Source organism: Marmota flaviventris, chromosome 13 (assembly GCF_047511675.1).
Source record: "Marmota flaviventris isolate mMarFla1 chromosome 13, mMarFla1.hap1, whole genome shotgun sequence".
Taxonomy (NCBI): domain Eukaryota; kingdom Metazoa; phylum Chordata; class Mammalia; order Rodentia; family Sciuridae; genus Marmota; species Marmota flaviventris.
In genome coordinates, this window is record NC_092510.1 from 99,815,656 (window position 1) to 99,826,739 (window position 11,084).

At 52.4% G+C, this 11,084-nt stretch overlaps 2 long non-coding RNA genes across 2 annotated transcripts; both read right to left on the bottom strand.

Annotated features, from left to right (window-relative positions):
- Window positions 1-239: 239 nt before the first annotated feature.
- Window positions 240-2,294, bottom strand: LOC139701539 (uncharacterized). Its single transcript, XR_011704061.1, has 2 exons — window positions 2,137-2,294; window positions 240-611 (listed from the first exon to the last, which is right to left on the bottom strand). It is a non-coding gene; the product is annotated as an uncharacterized lncRNA (long non-coding RNA).
- Window positions 2,295-5,513: 3,219 nt separating this feature from the next.
- On the bottom strand, window positions 5,514-7,713 carry LOC114097011 (uncharacterized). The gene is made up of 3 exons (XR_003583532.2): window positions 7,608-7,713; window positions 7,348-7,430; window positions 5,514-5,833 (listed from the first exon to the last, which is right to left on the bottom strand). It is a non-coding gene; the product is annotated as an uncharacterized lncRNA (long non-coding RNA).
- Between the last annotated feature and the right edge of the window lie 3,371 nt (window positions 7,714-11,084).

Below are 11,084 nucleotides of genomic sequence, written 5' to 3' on the forward strand. Positions count from 1 at the left end.
CCCTGTGTCCCAGCCTGGGGTTCCTGTGGGCAAGCATGCTTGTCACAGCGTCCCTTGATAAGAGCCCACCAAATATGCTGGTCACTCACCAAACCTTGGAAGCTGGCCCTTGGCCCCCCTCCCTGCTGGGCGCAGTCGGGGGTGGCTGAGCTGCAGTTCCTGCCGAGGGACCCCAGAGGCCCAGAACTGGATTAGTCACACTCTGGCTATCATGGTCTCGTAATTCTGCCTTCTGCGTCTGCATTTATTTAAGACATATTTATTTTTAAAATAATGAGCACCCACGAAACCACCTGTAAACCCAGCAAGTAGATCAACGATGGGCTACATCCATTTTTATGCCCTTCTCCCCAAATCCTGGATTTTGCTTTAAAAGAAGTTATCGCTTGTAAAGATGTCTAAACAAAGTATTTCTAGATGAGGTGGCTTCTGAGGTTTACAGACATGATCACGGGAGTCGCCCACAGCAGGTACCTGGAGTCCGTTCTGTTTGCCACGCTGCAGATGCCACTCCGTTGTGCGACAATCCAAAAGCGATTTCCTCTCTTTCCCATGGGCACCGGCTGTCATGATCAGTGTTCGGCAAACAGGCAACCCAAGAGTTCAAGCGCCTGGAAGTGAAGAAGGCCAGAGGGATCAACATTACAAGATGGTACCAGACGACACTCGGGAGTGTCGGAGAGACCAGGATGGTCTGGGTTCTTGCCGACACTTGGTGTTGACAGACTTGCTGTTTTTCCAATCAGATGGGTCTTGGCGTTCATTCTTCTGGTCCTCAGCGAGGCTGAGCATCTCTTCATGTTCTCTGACTGTATTTCCTCTTCTGTGAGGTGCCTGTTCATGCCTCTTGCCCAGTTTTAAATTTTTTGTCTTATTGACTTCAACTCATTCTTTTTTTTTGGTATCAGGGACTGAACTCAGGGACACTTAACCATTGAGCCACATTCCCAGCCATTTTTGGTATTTTATTTAGAGACAGGGTCTCACTGAGTAGCTTAGGATCTCGCTAATTTTCTGAGGCGGACTTTGAACTCTTGATCCTCCTGCCTCCACCTCATGAGCCACTGGGATTACAGGCATGTGTAACCTGGCTCAACACATTCATTTAAACAAATTATTTTTTTGTAGTTGTAGATATACAGAATGCCTTTATTTTATTTGTTTATTTTTATGTGATGCTGAGGATCGAACCCAGTGCCTCACGCATGCTAGGCAAGCACTCTACCACTGAGCCACAGCCCAGACCCTCAACACGTTCTTTATATAGTATATATTCATAGTCCATTATGTCTATTTAAAATATCTTTGTCTTTTCTTATTGGTTTCAAGGTGTTATTTATATATGATACATATGCTGTCAATTGTATATATTTAAAAATCTCCAGATCAATAGCTTGTCATTTCATCTTCTTAATTTTGTTTTTTTATTGAAAGTCTTAATGTTAATATGATAAAGTTGTATGATTCTTTTATTTCACTAGTGTTTTTTGGGGTGAATGGGTATCTTGTTTTACAAATCCTTTCTTATCATAAGGTCCAAAAGAAAGATGCATGTTTTTTTTTAATTTGTAACAAGTTTTACTTTGACATTTAAGTCCCTAATCCACCTGGAGTTGGCTTTTGTGTATTTTGTGCAATATGAATCCAGCTTCCTTTCAGAAATGGAAAAATTCCACGTGGGAATGTGGCTGACCCCTTTCGAGGCCCTCTCCATAGTCACCTGCCACACCCCTCTGCTGTGTCCGTTCCCTGGACCAGCGGGTCAGGCGCTGAGCCCCCAGCTCCGTTGTTAACCTACTTCCTGCTGCCCGAGCGCCATCTGCTTTAATTCCACAGCTCCTAAGTCCCAGCATCAGACAGGGCAAATCCCCTTCTTTAATCTTCCCCCGGAACCTCTTGGTCCGCTGTCCGCTGTGCTCCCGTATGATTTGATATGGTTAGATCCCTCAACCCCCCACCCGGGGGCCCGACTGGAGTCACAGATCAGGTTGGGAGGCCTTAGTGTCTCTGCATCAGGCCTTCCTACCCTGAAGCGGGTCCTCGCTCCTTTTATTTAGGTCCTCTTTAACTTCTTCTTTCTTTAATGGTATGATATTTTGCCTCATTCTTACTTTCTTTCATGAAAATCGTTCTTACCTTCTTTCAATTTTTGTGCTCCTGAGAACAGTGACGCTAACGTGCCTTTCCAATGGTGTGCTCCGCGTGTGCCAAGCAGTGGACTTCGCAGTCATCCTTTAGCCTCCTGCTAAACTCTCTCTCTGACGTCTACATATTTGATCGTATCTGAAGATCAGTTCAACTGATCTCCTCGTCTCCTGCTGGGGTGGGCTCTCCGGCCCTCACTGCTGGGCAGCAGTGACCACAGTAGACATCACTCTCCTTGTTTCTGGTCTCGGGGGGCTGCTGACGCTCGTCCTGTGCCGTGGCCTGCAGAGGTGTTAGCATGAATTTATGTCAGATTTCCAAAAGTTGCAACCTCCCGTCCGTTCAAACGACACTATAGTTTCCCTTCTTTCATCAGTTAATGAGGTAAATGACGTGGATATATATATTTTTTTTCTTTATTTTTTACTTGATACTAGGGATCAACCCTGGGGGGGGGGCATTTAACCAGTGAGCCACATCTCCTGCCCTTTTTATATTTTATTTAGAAACAGGGCCCTGCTAAGTTGCTGAGGCTGGCTTTGAACTTGCAATCCTCCTGCCTCAGCCTCCCAAGCTGCTGGGATTAGAGGTGCATGCCCCACACTGGGCTTCTGATATGCTTCTCTAATGTGAGACCATCCCTTGCAACCTTGAGACAGTCCTCATTCCATGTTGCATATTGTCATTTTTCGTTCCTCCCCTCCTCCATTTGCAAGCTGGGGACAGAACCCAGGGCTCACGCATGCTTGGTGATCACTCTGCTACTGAGCTGCACCCCCGGCCTCTGACCACCTTTTTATTCTCTGTCTTTTGTGACTACCTTTCCTTTACAGTTCTGCCCTCGGCTCTCGTCCTCCGGGGCCACGCCTGCGCTCCTCTCTGGAGCACCTGGTTTGCCTTCCCACTCTGTCCTTGGCACCTTCCTGCCACCTGTGTCGGGCCGAGCGGGCTCTCCGGGCAGCTGGCCCTGTATCACTTTTCACTCTTCTTTTGTAACACAAGCCCCTGGACCTCGATGTGTCCTTGAGGCTCACTTTGTCCCTGCCACACATCTCCCCGGCCACACTGCCCGTGTCCTGGGTTCTGCAGTGTCAAGCGTTCATTATGACGCCCTCTTTTATCCATGACTTACACAGAAGTGTTCTGTTCAGTTTCCAAATAGAAGCAGATTTTAGGGAACCTATTTGAATTGTGTTGTGGTGAGAGATTTTTTTTTCAGTTGTTGATGTACCTTTATTTTCTTATTTATTTATATGTGGTGCTGGGATGGGAACCCAGGGCCTCTCCCCTATGAGGCAGGCACTCTACCGCTGAGCTACAATGCCAGCCCGAGAGGTGTTTTGTTTTTTTTTAATATTATTTTTTTTAAGAATTTGAAATGTTTTTGGCCTAATTTGCGATTGATTTTGATCCATGTTCTACATCTAAAGGAATCTAATTTCTCTAGGAATTAGACACAGAATTCTATGCATGTCCACTAGATCAACCTTGTTATTTGAGGGAATCAATCTCTACGTGTTCACTGATTTTTTAAATGTTATGCATGCATTGTGTGTGTGTGTGGTGTGTGTGTGTGTGTGTGTGTGTTGCTGTGAATGATCCTGGGGCCTGGGCATGGCAGGCAGGTGCTGTCCCACGAAGCCACTCCCAGCCCATGTATTTCCTTATTCATGGGGTCTGCCTGTCCTATCTCTAGTTGCAGGTGTGTTGAACTCTCTCTGTGATGACACATCTGTCCATTTCTCCCCACATTCTGCTGGGTTTGCCTTCGGTATTTTCAGCCTTTTATTTTTTTTAGGTGGACACAACATCTTTATTTTACTTTTATGTGGTGCTGAGATCAAACCCAGTGCCTCACACATGCTAGGTGAGCACTTTACCACTGAGCCCCTCAGCCCAATTTATTTTACACACACACACACACACACACACACACACACACACACTTAGATTTATTACAACTTTTGGATAATTTGAAAATTTTCACCAGGTCGTCACCTATTTTTTTTTTTTTTTGGTACCTGTTATTGAACCCAGGGGAGGCACTGAGCCACATCCCCAGCCCTTTTCATTTTGAGACAGGTCTCGCTGAGTTGCTTAGGGCCTTGCTAAGTTGCTGAGGCTGGCTTTGAACTTGCGATCCTCCTGCCTCAGCCTCCCAAGTCAATGGGATCACAGGCGTGCGCCACCACACCTGGCTCATCCTTTCCGTTCTCGATGGCACTTGTAAAGAACCAGATAAATTTGCATAACATCACACAGGTTTTTTTGTTGGTGTCGTCCTTCCTTTTATTTTCTACCTTTCTGGACTTTCAGGTTTGATGTGGATCTTTTCCAAACATCGCTGACCTGGGTGTTGCTTTTCCAATCCAGCCTGAGACTCTTGACAATGAGCTTCTCGACTCCTCTGCTACTCCTGTGGACCTATCTAACGGGCTCCTGCCATCTTCTGTTTCCTTTTCCACCTGCCCTACCTTCTGCTTCCTTTCCTTTCTCCTCCTCTCTCCCAGTTGATTTGGAAAACCTATGATTCCTTTCTCTTTCTTGATATAGGGATTGCACCAGGCCCCGGGGCGCTTAGCCACTGAGCCACATCCCCAGCCCTTCTTATTTTTATTTAGAGACAGGGTCTTGATGAGCCTCTTAGGGCCTCACTAAGTGGCTGAGGCTGGCTTTGAACTCGTGATCCTCCTGCCTCAGCCTCCCAGGTTGCTGGGATTTCCGGTGTGTGCCACTGTGCCAGGCTCTTCCTGGGATTCCTATTCCTTCCATTACCATGTCAAGTATCAGCGTGGATATCCACGTCACAAAGCCGAAATGACACGATACACACACAGTTCTTCCCAAATGGTGCCAGGCCTTTGGCTCCTAGGTGCCCCACCTGACTTGCACAAACCGTCAAATGACCCAGGTGTGTCCCTGTGACTTCCCACGGGAGGCTGGCTGTTTCCTGCCACGTGTGCTTTGATTCCCAGACCTGGGACTTCAGGAGCGCTTTACCGACCCCTCCTCCTCGGTCTCAGCCGCCCTGGGACCACCCTCCTCTTCCCCAGCGAGCGTCTCCTCTGAACCTTGCTCCGGGGCAGGTGGCAAGGCCCCCACCACATGGTCACCCTAAACGCCAATGTCTTTAACTCCATCCAGCCTCACGTCTCTGTTCCCCTTCCGCATTTCCCCTCCGCCTCTATTTTTGTTGAATTCTGGGGAAACCTCACATGTATCTTCTCTTCTCCTGTTTTCCTTACTGTCGGGCCTGATTTTTTTAAAAAATATTTTTAGTTGTAGTGGGACACAATACCGTGGTTTTATTTATTTACTTTATGTGGTGCCGAGGCTGGAACCCAGGGCCTTGCACCAGCCCCGCCGCGCCCCGCCCCGCGGGTCCCACCCTCGGTTTTGTTCCAGGCCTGGTCCTTGCTGCTCGAAGCTCCGCGTGCGTTGGTTGGTTTTAGGAACGTGTCTGTCTGTCCGCCGCCTTCCTCTGTCTACCTCCTTAGGCGGCATCCCTTGCTCCCCCTGCGCGCGCGGTGCGGGAGCTGTCCCACCTCTGGATCTAGCGCTCGGGTCACTACAGTCCTTGGCTGTCGGACCTGTGGACCCGTCGGACCTGTGGACTTCGTGTGTCCTCAAGGTCACAGCTGGGTCCCGGACCTGGAGCCTAGTTTGGCAGTTTTCCTCCAGAGATTTGCTTTTCTTCCGCCGGTTGCCAGGATGTCCAAGCTAGTCCAGAGCCACCCACGTCCTTGAATTTGTTTGCAGCTTAGGTACCTCCCCCACCGCAGCAGCGTTGCCATGGGAACCTGGCCTCCCTCTCCCTGCCCACCTGGATGCTGCTGGGCAGCAGGCCGGCCAGTTCCCTGCTCCCTGGACCTTGGGTTGCCCCAGCCCTGGCCCTGCCCCACCTCGGTGCCCCAGCACCAGGCCCTCACTCTTGCCCCTCCAGCCACTCTGGACAGGCTCAGGCTCAGGCTCATTTATTTGCTGGTGCTCTGCTTGTTTGTGTAGGGAGTTCCGCGGAATCGTCTCCTTCCTCGTAGGAGACCGGAGATGCTGCAAATGATATGCTGCACCCAGGGCTGTGGTTGTTGGGGACACCTGTCCCTTAGCATGCCCCTGGTCGTGATGCAGAAGTAGAGGCCCCTTGAGTGCTGAGATTTGAACCCACTCGTGTGCAAGGAAGCCTGTGACCCCTGCTGTGCCCTGCCTTCTCACTGCTGGGTGACTGCTGCGAGGCCCACAGGGCTGGGGACACATCACAAGCTACTCGTCCTCACACCGAATGGTGTAGCTGGCTTCGCTTCCAGGGTTCTCCTGAACCCTTCAACGCTTTCCTGCACCGGCCTCACTGCCAGACCCCAAGGGGGCCCTTGGAACTGGGGGTTCTCCTCCCTGGCTGGCTGGGCTTGCCCCGCCTGAAGGTCTGCTGCTTCTGGGCTGCAGAGGGCTGCGAGACTGGGCCTGGGCTCCAGGCAGGTGGGGTCTGGCCAGGGCCTGGCAGGCTCCCTGGTGCTCAAGCGAGCCCGGGAGAGCACAGACCTTCTGCCCGGCTTTGCTTGCTCAGGCCTCCTTCTCGCATATTTCCTAGGTCATGACTGGTGCAGGGAGACCCCTAGAGAGATCAAATATCTGCCACGTGGCAAGATGACATGTAGGTTCATTTGAAGGCCTGGAAATGTGGTGAACAGGGGCTCACATGCCAAAGGCCAACACTGGATCCAACCCCGCTTCTACTGGAGACTCGTGACCTGGACAAGTGCTCTCCTCACATAAGCCTCCGTCTGCTCGTCCACACTACAGGTGCATCTTGCTCCCAGGATCAAGTGCTAACAAGGTTTGAGTGTGCTTATCCATATAAAGAGATTGGCATGTGCCCGCCACCTAATAAGTGCTCAGGGTGTGTGTGTGTGTGTGTGTGTGTGTGTGTGTATGTGTGTGTACACGTCTGTCTGTCCCACACCGAGTTTTTCAGCAGTGCCTCTTAGGCCAGACTTTTTTGCCAAGCCCTATGCACACATTGCCATAGAAGATAAGAACTTTCATTATCTGAGAAAATTGAGGATTAACAAAAGCTTCCCGACTTTTCTGTGGTCCCAACCTGGTCACCTGATTCATGTCGCCAAACCCTCAACCACCTACTCCCGGGCCTGACTCATGCTTGGAATGACTGTATTGAATCAGAAAGCCCCGGCACTCAGGCCTCACCTGGTGCTGTGGCCACGCCATTCTGGTGTGGGTTGCTTCTCCAGCCTTCCTGTGAGCCCTCCCACGGGCAGGTGCTGCTGGCCCTAGGACAGTGGTGGACAGCCAGGTGCTGAAGGCAAAGCCAGGCCACCAAGAAAGGTGCTCTGAGGCCTTGCCCAGAGGAACCCCAGCCTCTGCCAAAGCCCAGGCCCCCTCCTCACTAGCCACATCCTGGCCTCCTGGCTGTCCCCCCTCCAGCCTCCCACCCCAGCAGGGGTCACCTCCTGGTCCTGCCAAGCCAGCCCAGTCCTGTTTTCTCAAGCTGGCTGAAGAAACAAGCGGAGCCCTGGGTCTTCCTGCTGGAATAACCCCTTCCTTCCCAGGGCAGCTCCTCTGCACTTGGCCAGAAAGGGGCAGGCCCTTTCTTTCCTTCCAGGAGACACCAGTTTGGAATGTGCCCCTGATAAGGGGGCTTGAGAGGGGGGGGGGGGGGCTGGGCTGGGCAGAGATGTGTGTGACTGACTGATAAGAGTTTTACACGCTGTGGGCAGGATCTGGGGAGGGGCCCTAGTGTGTGCACAGGGAAGGGGATGGAGGGAGACCCAGGAGGTCCCCAGGGGCGCCCAGGGTCAGGGAGCAGTGAGGAGAGGAATGTGCAGGTGTGAAATGCCTTCCTCCACCCGGCAGGTGCTGGATGAAGGATGAGTCCAGAGGCCAGGCCAGCAGCCAGGAGGGGGTTGGGTGGGGGACACAGGGCAGGCTCTGGAGCCTGGGGTGGAAGGTGCACAAGGCTGAAGAGCCAGGCACCAGGACCCGCTCCCGGGCTCCTGTCTTCTGGTTTATCCACTTGATTCTCTGACTGGCCCCTTCTGCTGTGGTGGCCACCGGGTGAACCCCTCCACCCGAGTCCAGGCACTCTTCCCATCAGTGTCCACCCTAATTCCAGTTGTCTGGGAGAAGTCAAACTCTGGAGCCCCGAGAAGGCAGGCAGTGAGCTCTGTGAGAGTGGACAGTGCTGCCTCCCTCTGCAGGAGCCCAGGCTTCCAGGACAGGGCTGGACACAGAGGAGGCCCTCGACAAAGCCAATTCAGGAAGAGTGCTTGCCTCCACCTGCACCCACTGGAGGGACTTTTCCAAGACCACATGGTGACCAGATCTGAGGGCCCCAGCCAGGGGTGGGCAGTGTGGGCAGGAGGGAGAAGGCACTGGGAATCAAGAGTATCCCCACCTGGCTTGGCCCCTGGGTCTTGTGATGCTGAAACTCAAGAGCCCCCTGGCTCAGCAGGATATTAATAAGCCTGGCCACCTCCCAGGGGTCAGCTCCTCCGCCAGGGGCCAACAGGATTCCCAGCCCTAGGTCTGGGATCTCCCTCTCCACGTCTGCAGCCTCTGGCTCCTGGCCCAGCCCCCCACTGGCCACTCTACAACTTCTCTCAGAAGCAATTCATGCGAGGAAGACCCCTCCCCACCTCTGAGCAGGCCTGAACACAGCTCACTGAGCCCAAGGGAACCACTTGGAAGGAACCCAAGAGAAGACTGGGCTGAGCACGGGTTGGGGAGGGGAGCCAGGGGCGCACATCTGGGCTCTGAGGTTGGGCTCAATCTGCAGCTCTTGTTCCTACTGTGGGTGACCCACGACCAATCACCTAATAACACTGAGCCTTGGTTGCTTAGCCTGTAAAGTGGGGCCCGACTGGAGTATCTGGTTCCTGGTTTTGCTGTGAGGGCCAAGTGAGGTAGTTGTCACAAAGGGCAAGCCTAGGGGATGAGCCGGCCACCCCCTGTCATCACCATCTGGGATCCTGGCAGACCTTCCTCTTGGTCCACCCAGACTCGGTTTCTGTCCCGCTGCTCCCTCTAGTGGGAGAGATGGTTATTGCAGGGGCTCCCTACCAGGTGGTATGGGGCTTCCCACCATCTCCTCCATGATCAACTTAAACTCATGGCCTCTGCTATGTATGCACCAGCAGGGTAGGTCAGAAGTGGACAAGAAGAAGGGAGGCTCACTCCTCTCCTTTTGGAAACTCAGAGGACATGGCAGCCTGGTTTGGGTGTCCATGAGACAAGTGCAGCCCCGAGTCCGACCTCCTCCAGCCCGGACAAGGCACAACCTCCGTGAATTCCAGAGTGCTCTTCTGTAAATGGGACCACAAAGCCTTCATAGGTTCATTGGAAAGGGGCGGGAAGAGCCAGCAGGAAGGTTGTGCGACTAGATTTGGGGTGGAGGGAGGCTTTGTCTGCGTTAGTAGATCTGGGAGCCAGCAAAGGCCCGACAGTTCAGGGATACGGTGCCCGGGGTAGGCAGAGGAGCACAGAGAGGGCTGGACTCCGTGCTTCCTGCAGTAGGCCAAGAAGGGGGCCAGCTGACCCAGACGGGTGGGGGATGCAAATGCGGGCCTCTAAGCTAAGACCCAGCACCCACATTGGCCTGGGCCCGAGTTGAGGGTGGGTGTGGCAGTTGATCTCTTGCCCTGAGGAAAACCCGGGCAGCAGCCCCGGGTCTGAGAGCCCCGTGTTCTCACTGCTACCGGTTGTCTTTGCTTACAGACTGTTGGATCAAACCACGTCCCCCCAAAAAGATAAGTTGGAGTCCTAACCCCTGGGGCCTCAGAATGTGACCTTATTTGGTCTTGACAGAGAAAATCAAGTTAAGAGGAGGTCATTAGTGAGTCCTTATAAAAGGGGGAACAAGAACAAGGACAGGCATGTGCAGAGGGTGTGACAATGGGGGTGGCAATGACACCCCTCCAGCCAAGGAGTGAGGCCACCAGCTCAGTGGGCAGGACGGGCCCTTCCCCAGCACCTGCAGAGGCACAGGCCCTGCTGACCCCCAGACCTTGGACTTCCAGCCTCCCAAGCTGCCAGGCAGCCATTTCTGTGTGTCAGCCACCGGCTGGGGGAACTCTGTTGCAGCCCCGACAAACTAATACAGAGTTCTGGCAATGCGCTGAAGACAGGAAGCATATTAAAAGTCATGAGTTCATATTGACATCTCTTGCTCAAATTCAAAATCCCAGAACCTTTTTTTAACTTTTTCTTTTATATTTATATCTCTTTTCTCTTACATATTTATGTCCTTTAACCTACGATATATATAAAATGGTTTCAAACTTAAAAAAAAAAAAAGAAAAATCCCAACCTAACAGCTTTTGTTCTTCCCCCAAATTCTCACAAAGCTCAAAACTCCCCTAACTCATTTCTCAGTTCAAATGTCAGCCCCCCGAGAGGCCTGACCTCCCACCCTGGTCATCGTCCACCACAGGCTCAGGGTGACCCAACACATATTGATTTGTTATTTACTGTCTGCCTCCCTTCCAGAATGTCAGCTCTTGCAAGCAGGGACTTCTCCCTGCTTGGTTCTCTTGCTATAGCCCTGTGCCTGAAACAGGCGGGGACATGGCTGGCATTGGTAAATATTTGTAGGCAGAACGGAAAGATGGATGAATGGGCACGGTCCTCTTCTCTGCTGAGCTGACCCCACACGTGTGCCAGCCTCATTTCTGTAACTTTCCATAGGCTCTGGGTCACCTGTTGCAAATAAAAGCAGATATGGACAACCAGCCCCACAGCATGCTGGGGCCATAGCTTGGAAGTCCCTGGCTACTGCATCACCTCGGACTTAGGATGCCTTTCCACTGAGACATACAGGCTGCACTTGTGCCAGGGAGGACGGAGGCCCATGGACACTCTCGGGTCCAGCTTTTCAGGAAACCCTGGGCTCTGGGTGCGAAGACCAGGCTGCCCTGAGGGCTGCCCCA